Here is a 9,160-nt window from a genome sequence, read left to right as displayed (position 1 = left end):
CTCGCAATTTAGAACTCTATCTGCTTGTAGAAAAGCAGGTGGGTTGTGTGAGACTTCAGAACCGGAAGGAGTAAGAATAGCACAAACAGAATAGAGTAAGAATACGTTTGTAAAAGTAAGTAACTAGTAGACAGACAGCTCCAGACAGTACAGCTTGCTTCCATCATGTTTGCATTTTGAAATCTAAAGCATCTGCAGTGTTTACAGGGGCTTCTCCCACAAAGGCGGGATCTGAGAAACCGAGCTAGTGCGGTTACAGTTAGCATGGCTTGGTGCACACTGCACTGTTGGGGGAGGTCGTTCTGTACATCGTGAATATATGTTTCTCTTACTGGTTGATGAATAAAGCTGTTTTAGCCAATGAACAGGCAGGATTTAGGCAGGCAGGAAATCCAAACAGGGATAAAGAGAGGTAGTAGGCGGAGTCAGGGAGACACCATGTATCTGCCAAGAAAGCATGATATCATCAGGTGAGCAAACACCACGTGGGGATACACGGATTAATAGAAATGGGTTACTAATTTTAGAGAGAGCTAGCTAATAAGAAGGATGAGTCATTGGTCAAACAGTTTATAATTAATATAAGCCTCTGTGTGTTTGTTTGGGACTGGACAAACTCAGTTGTGTTGTTCCAGAACTGGGCGGGACAGAAACTTCCGTCAACACAGCAATATGAATAGTTATGTTCACTCAAGTCAGTATTCCAAAGAGACAATGCATGTATGGGCCGCAAAAGTGTAGCAGAGTGACAACGTTTACAAGGAGAAGTGTTCTCGCCTCGTCTTCCAACCTTCTTACTCTGGCTTCACACATGTCACCACACCTTCCTGTGAGGCAGCCATGTCCCTGAAGTATCTGGTGCTACCTGCCATGTTCTTCTTGAAACAATGTATGTTAGAAACAATTATTTTCCTCTAAACTTAAATTAACGCATTTTCAAACAGCTCCCGAAACAAGAGTTGAAGTCCAATGTAAGCACCGTTATGCATATCCCTTATGTGTTTTTAGTAAGAAAACTTGTAGTGCTTCTGTTGGGCTGATTTGAAAATGCCAGTTGTCACACAACTGGCCGTTCTGCCAGGCCCACAAACATAACCTATGACCAACCTACACTACCTTCTTTATCGGTTGATCTGAGGAGCTGTTCCAGACTGACACATAAAATAAAAAGGGGTTTATTATGTATTACCTGATATGAAAGAGTTTGACATATGAAGAGTTTAAAGTGTCAACCTAAACCATTCAAGCTAAAAACACGTTTCTTCCCTTGTAATTAAATCACATGTCTGCTCCAGCCCTTTCACAACCCCTTTTGTCTTTTCCACAGGGGTTAATAGCAAGCTGACTTTTGTGTCACTATTATCAATATTTTGTTAAAAATAGTTTACCACATCGTTACACACACACACACACACACACACAAAAACAGTATGTTTCAGTCTTCTTGGGTTTGTTTTCACAGGAGAATTACAATATCAGGGCCAGATGGTGGTGGCCCATGCCTTTATTCCCAGCACTCAGGAGGCAGAGGCAGGAGGATCTCTGTGAGTTCGAGGCCAGCCTGGGCTACAGAGTGAGTTCCAGGACAGCCAGGACTACACACAGAGAAACCCCGTCTGGGAAAAAAAACAAACAAAAAACAAAAACAAAAAAGAGAAATAAAAGAACCATATCAGATAGTGTGAGGCCTTCGGGAACTTTCTCCCACTGACCATTCCCTCTTATTGTCTCACACAGCTGTAGTCCTCCACTGCGACTGCTCAGAAGTTGTACGTACTGTAACTCATGTGTTTGCCTTTTTGCATGACGTCTGCGTTTTTCCAGTTATTTTTTTCATTAGAAGAATTCTATGAACCTTTTTGCTTATATTAACAGAAGCATGTGTGTATGCATGCGCACGCAGGCATGCACGTGTGTATGTGTACACACACATGCGTGTGTGAATACAGAGCTTCTCCAGATACCTAAAGCAACTCTTCCCTTAATGCTTGAAGGATGGGCTGGTGAGAACAAGAATAAATGCACGCACAGCCCCAAAGCACATATTTCTGCTTCATTTTCCTGACTCAATAGCCCAGGGGAAGACATGGTATCACTCATAGAATCATCACCAACTTTCGGGAATCAACCTAAGTTCTTACTGTTCACTGCCTTCTTCCCACAAATCACATTTTCCCTTTGCTACTTTCGGGACCCTTCCTGGAGTCCTATCAATTAGAGATCCCATTTGGCTGCATGTAACTGAATCCTAATGAAAGAGACGCAGTGACGTTCGGAATTCTTTCTAATGTGTCCAGAAGTCCTGGGTAACCAGCTGGAACAGAAACAGCCGGTTACTCTCCCTGCTGCTGTCAAATTCTCTCTTCACTCTAACATTCGTTATTTCTAGCTGAACACATGGCTATCTCAACACTTGAGTATGAGGCATGACTAATCTGGCTGAGGGACATAAATAGAAGTCCCCTGTGTAACTTGTTGCAAGTGCTGTTTTAAGGGAAGCATCCTGTCATCCCTGGTCCTTCTTTCTTAGACATTAAATGTAGACACGATGGCTGTGGTATATGGCTTGATGAGCATTTTATTCTGAAGTCATGCATCAAAATGAAAGGATGAGCTTGGGCATTCTTACATGTAAACAGAATAAACTTCTATCTTTTTTTTTTTTTTGATTTTTCGAGACCGACTTTGGAAGCTGTCCTGGAACTCACTCTGTAGACCAGGCTGACCTGGAACTCACAGAGATCTGCCTGCCTCTGCCTCCCGAGTGCTGGGAACTTCTATCTTGTTTTACCACTATCATTTTGAGATCTTTTTCTCACAACTGAAACTATGTCTAAACAACCCAAGAGTATATGCCTGCTACCACAATGATGCAAGCTGCTCCTGTTATTCTGGCCTCCCACCTTTACTGAATGATTCTTATCATTATGGCCACTCATTATTGCAAAATGACAACTGAACTTTCAGTTTTGAATATAGGTTTTTTTTAAAGGAGAAAATATGGGGACAAGCAATTCCTGTACCATAAAAATAAACTTTATATAATTCACAGAAGGCTTCACTGGTGTCATGTTGGTCCACGTATTGATATGCGGTTTTAACAGCTGGACATGCCGACACTCCACATGGGGTAAAAGTCACGTGACGAGAGATAAGAAAGAAATGGAGAGAAAGGAGGGGACTAACGGGGTAGCCGTGGTACTCAGAGAAGTGTGTGCTCTGTATACCCCGCAAACTCCAAATGGATCTTACCAAAACTCCCAAGTGGATAACAGGTAGCAGCTCAGTAAGAGTAACAAATTCTTAAGCAGTCTCAGACCATAGTTAAAACTGGGGTCATCTCAAGAGAGAGAACGCTTGGGAAAACAGTAGGGTGACGGTGCCAGCGTGTAGGGAATAGATGAAAAGAAGCCAGGCACACAGGAAAGCCTACTACAACCATCAGGACAGCAGTGAAAGCAACCGTAAAACGTAGACGGCTTATGGCAACTACTATATAAAATGCCTGTGATCACAATTACTACGAAACGAGAGGGTTGGCTACACGGTAGCGTCAGGCTTGGCGGGTGTTCCTGGCTGTCAGTTTGGAAACTGCATGCCACTTGCTCAGAAACGTTTGAGCCAATCAGACAGTACCAGAGCCAGTCTGATTGGATACGGTTGGGGTGTGTCCACCATAGGTCCGTGTGCTAGAAGTTGTGTCTCCAGCGTAGGTAGCAGTCCTAAAGAGACCTGTCAGGAGGTGGGTCCCAGTGAGAGATGAGCAAATCGCCGGGAATGCTGGACTAGGGAGGCAGGGCAGTACTTTACTGGGAGTAGGTGGTTTCCAAAAGAAGACGGGACCCTGAATGCCTTAGTTTCCCGTAACCTCACGGCATCCCTTGGCCACGAAGCCACCCTCACCCTGCTTCTCTGGTAGTTTGTGAGCAGTCACGGTGCTCTGTACAGCAGCACCACAGACGGCGGCCACGCAATGGTTGACTCTCAGTCTCTGCGCTGTGAGCTATGTGAACGTTTTTTTCATTTAAGCATTCAGCTATAGGGTAACAGCTGTGACGTAGGCATGGGCTAACACTAGACCTCGGGAGGAGTAGGAAAGTAGGGTAGGCTATATACATCATGGGCAAAATGGCTAACACCAGGTGTCAGGGAACCCAAAAGTAAATGGTGACATAATCTGGTTCACAACTTGGTTTTTTTTCCCCCCAAATGACACTTTTGTATGATCCTGTCCTAATATGACCCTGAGGTTGGAGGCTCGTGTAATGCGGAAATATTAAGATACACAAAATAGGGATGTCCTACGATATTTTATTGAGGAAGAAATCACTTACACGAGAAGCCAAGAAAGACGAGAACCAAAGGTCTGCAAGCTGCTCTCAAAACCGGAACCCAAAGAGAAAGAGTCTCCCCCCTCCTGCCCCCTGCAGCTCTTTTTCTACCCAGTATGTTCTACATACCTGTGAACACACCCACATGGGCGTGGTCAGCCGTCAGCGCTAAGGGTACCTAAGATCTCTCCCTACACTTATGCGCCTACCCAGTACCTGCAGTTTGTTTGCTGGTCTGTGTGTGTGGCCATAACTGCCTGTGTGTGGCTCACATATTGCCGGCCAGTGTGTCTTCTGGTCGCTGTCTCCCTAGTGGCCTTCAACCTAAGTGAATACGGTGTGTTTTATCTACATAGGACTGTTCAAGATCTCTCCAGTTACCTGGCCTCTGGAGGCTCTCTTACCTGGCCTAGGAATTTGGACCTTACATGAGGTATTAGGTCATCTTGTGTTACAGCGACAGAAAATATGTTAAACACAAAGACTGAGAACAAAACAAGAATCTAGGTTTGAAAAAAAAAATGAAAGAAATTAGATTTGAATGGGGGATCCAGGTGCATAGTTTCAACCCTGTTTGATGGAAAGTGGCATCTTAGTTTTAAGTTCTTAAAGGAAAATAAATATATTGCTTTGAGTAAATGTTATTAAAAATATCCTTTCCTCAGTTTCTGTTGTGTTGTTCTCTTGAAATTGTATTTCCCTTGAAGGCAGAAATTTAAAAATATGTCTAACCAACATAGGGCATAAGAGTCCTTCCTGGTATCAAAGAAAGAGTGTGGATTCATGTGTCGCTATCAACACACACTATATCAAGTCAACACACCTTTGACATAAAGAGACACTCTAAACCTGTTTTATAATTTAGTTTCCACACATGTGATGTCATCAACAAGTTGCACTTTGCTCTTGAAATAGTGCATGGACCAAATCCAAGAAAACAAATGTTCAATTGATACTGTATCTACAGAACCACAATTCCGCCAAGGTGATTTGATATGTAAATCACTGAGAAAACCATGTTAAGTCAGCCAAAAAAAAAATAACTGGGCTCCATCCACAGGCAATAAAGAACCACAATGGGTGTTCCAGGCTCTTGAAAAAGATTAGCTCCTCATCAGAACCATAAGAGGTTCCATTGTGAAACGCAGAGAAAACAAAGTGAATCATGAGTAGTCAGGAGTCTGAATAGAATGAGGGTCACAGCCAGGCAGGACTCCCGCGTTTTCTGACATTCATCTTGGTATTTCTAGTATGTATCCCTGCCTTTTGGAGTAAACCTCAAAAACCATAAGAGAAATGACAAAAGGGCTTCAGAAATTGTTGATGTTCAGATTTTGCTTTGAAAACACATTTTAAAAGTAAAATAGCACTGAAATAATCCTAGAAGAAAAAAGCTTCAATAGGGAAGAGTCTTCAAAACCTACATCGACATATTGGTTCAAAATGAGTGTGAATAAGGTAGATTTATCATTTTGTTCTATAAATTTACTCAAAGTTACAGTCATACAGCCCAGTAAAATCATATACCTGAATAACACAATTGTGTATATGGTAACAGAAGGCCAGTGGAAATTTTGCAAGGTTTAGAATGTTAAGATCATTTGATTGGTCCTTAATTAAGATAAGTAGAATGTGTGTCCTACATCAATGCTGCAAGACTTCTTAGGAGAGCCAATCATTTGGCTCACCCAGCTACTGATTTCCTAAGGCTGATTTTCTTTCTCTCTCTCTCTCTCTCTCTCTCTCTCTCTCTCTCTCTCTCTCTCTCTCTCTCTCTCTCTCTCTCGTCTCTGTGTGTGTATGAGAGAGATAGAGGGAGAGAGACAGAGATAGAGAGAAACAGAGAGAGACACACAGAGAGATTTCTCTGGAATTGAACTAATGAATAAAAGGACTATCAGGGTGGCATCTAGATCAATAAAATCTATTGCAAATATCAAATCTATAAACAAAAATGTCATCAGGAAAAATAGCCTATCTCTGGCATTAACTCCAGGAATCATACAATACCCCATTTTAAAACAACTTAAAGTTGGACATTGGTGGTACATGCCTTTAATACCAGCACTCAGGAGACAAAGACAAGTAGATCTCTGTAAGTTCAAGGCCAGCCTGGTATACAGACTGAGCTCCAGGAAGGCTGAGACTACACAGAGAAAGAAACTGTCTCAAAAACATAAATAAATGACACAATTTATGTTAAAAAGAAATAAAAGAAAGCTTCGGTTTTTGTTAGCAGTCTGAAGTGACAAGCAGAATTACACAGCAGAGAGTGATAGGAGCATGCGCCAGAAACTGGTGGGGGTTTATGGTATGGTAACATTAGCCGTGGGACCAAATTCCCTAGTACACAAAGCTCAGGGATGGTGAGACACAGTAGGTCAGGTCACTGTGAGCCACAAAGTAGAAAAAGGAGATGGGTCATGATGGGATCTTTCTTGTTTCCCCGTTTTTTTTTTATATATTCCAAGTCCCCATCCTGCATGATTGAGTTGGCATACTCAAAGTTGATTTTTCTCCACAGTTAAATTTGTCTGGATACTCTCAGGATACACCTCAACAATCTCCTAGGTGATTCTAAAAGTAGGTTGGCAATGAAGATTAATCATCAATTGGCAGGTCTTGGGTGCCATTTAGTCTTTAAGCTGAGGTCAGTGACTAGAAAAATGTAATAATACCAAATGTGGAAGTTGTATAATAGCAGAATGTTCACCATTAAACCAAAGCTAGGTCTTTGGGTGTTCTAAAAGAAAAAAGATGTTTAATAATTGTTTCAGATACATTATTGGAACAATAATAGGTAAGAAAACAGGTTTTGAAGGACTCAAACAGTTTGGGAAGAAAATAAAATTGGATCTTATATATTGAAGAAGAGAAAAACATCCCTCATTTGCCAAGAGAATAAGATACAAAGAAACTTAGAAACAGGCAATATATAAAGACATACAGAGAGGATTCATAAGTAAATGTTTGTTGTGGTTTGAAGAAGTGTGGTCCCCAAAGGCTTGTATATTTAAATTCTTAGTTCCTAGTCGGTGGAACTGTTTTGAAAGGATTAGTAGGTGTGTCCTTGTTGGAAGAGGCCTGTCACTGAGGGTGGGATTTAAGATTTCAAAAGCCACACCAGGGCTGGTCTCTTGCTGCCTGCCCCTAACTCACAGATAGGATGTAAACTCTCAGCTACTGCTGCAATGCCACAATAGCCTGCTTGCTGCCTTGACTCCCCATCGTGATAGTCATGGACTCTCCCTCTGAAACTGAAAGCAAATCCCATGTTCAATGCTTTCTTCTATAAGTTTCCTTGATGACGGTGTCACTTTACAGCAATTGAAAAGTAACTAAGACAATACCTAAGAGAAATGATATCATCCATCCATACAGGAGTGTATATATTCATAGTTATGGTAGAAATTGCCCCAACCCATGGGGACAGGTCAACGTGGGATATCCTTGGGGGGTGGGGGGAGATAAATGGGGGACAGGAGACACAAGGATTGGGAGCAAGACAACATGGCTGATTAAGTTCTGTTTATCAAGAATTTCGTACAAGATTATATAGGGGAATGAGGCAGGGGGGATGAGGCAGAGGAATGCAGGATATTGTTAAAGACAGGAAGCTTTAAGAGATGGGTTGTCTTGGGTGCATAGCTTGACTGCAGGGGGGGTCATCTGAGAAATGGAAACTTACTGAGGCCAGTACTTGTACTTTGACCTAAAGACTCAAGGTCTTCAACAAGAGATCACAATATCAAAAATGTAGAAACAACCTAAACCACTGACAAAGGCGGGTAGACAAACAAAATGTAGTCTAGGTATCCAGCGTAACTTAGGCTGTACGAGAAAAGAAGACAGTCACAACAGACTACATATTGCACGAGTCCCCAAGAGTAAGAAAAATCTGTAGAAATAGAATGTGAGTTACAGTTGCTTAGAGCTGTGAAGTATGGAATTGTGAGCATAGAAGGCAGTAGGGCCTGGGAAATAACTCAGCGGATAAAGTGACCAACATGTACTGAAGATGTGTTTCTGATGACTACTACACAGATTCACAAACACATACATATCCACATGCACACATGTATACACACTGACTCATGCACAAAATCTTGTGAACTTACACTCACACATGCACAATTCACATGCACAAATGCACATATACCAATGGCTCTAACCTCAAATGTACACACACACACACTCACACTCACATATTCACAGAGGTACACATACAACTCTAAAACTACACATGTGAACACACAAACATGCCCACTCAAAGACACTCATACACACGTGAATGTGTACCAGTTCATGCACATACTCATTCACATACGTGCAAAGACACAAATACACAAGAGTTTCATACACATATGCATTCACAGAAATACCCACATGTGTACATGCACAAAAAGTTGGTAGGTGTTGTGGAATTCCTGCCCAGGTCCTGTCACCACTTTAGCCCCCAAAATAACATACGGAGACTCTATTAGTTACAATGCTGTCAGCCAATGTCCAGGGTTTCTCATTGGCTAGTTCTGGCTTAAGTATTAACCTATGACTACTAGTATATATTTCTATATGGACTTATCTTTCTGAGGACGGCATCCTGATGCGTCCTCTCTTCCCTGGGATCACATGGCAACCCTACTCTTGACTACATTTCCCAGAATCCTCCTTCTCTCCTAGTCCCACCTATCTTACATCCCTATTGACCAACACTGCTTTATTCATCAACCAATAAGGATAGACATATTTATAGAATGCCAGCTCCCATCAGGTATAGAAATGGACACCTTAAGAATATTGAAATTTCCTATTACTATATTTTCTAATAG

This window comes from Mesocricetus auratus, unplaced genomic scaffold, assembly GCF_017639785.1.
Source record: "Mesocricetus auratus isolate SY011 unplaced genomic scaffold, BCM_Maur_2.0 Super-Scaffold_100023, whole genome shotgun sequence".
NCBI classification, from domain to species: domain Eukaryota; kingdom Metazoa; phylum Chordata; class Mammalia; order Rodentia; family Cricetidae; genus Mesocricetus; species Mesocricetus auratus.
This window is presented reverse-complemented; position numbering follows the sequence as displayed.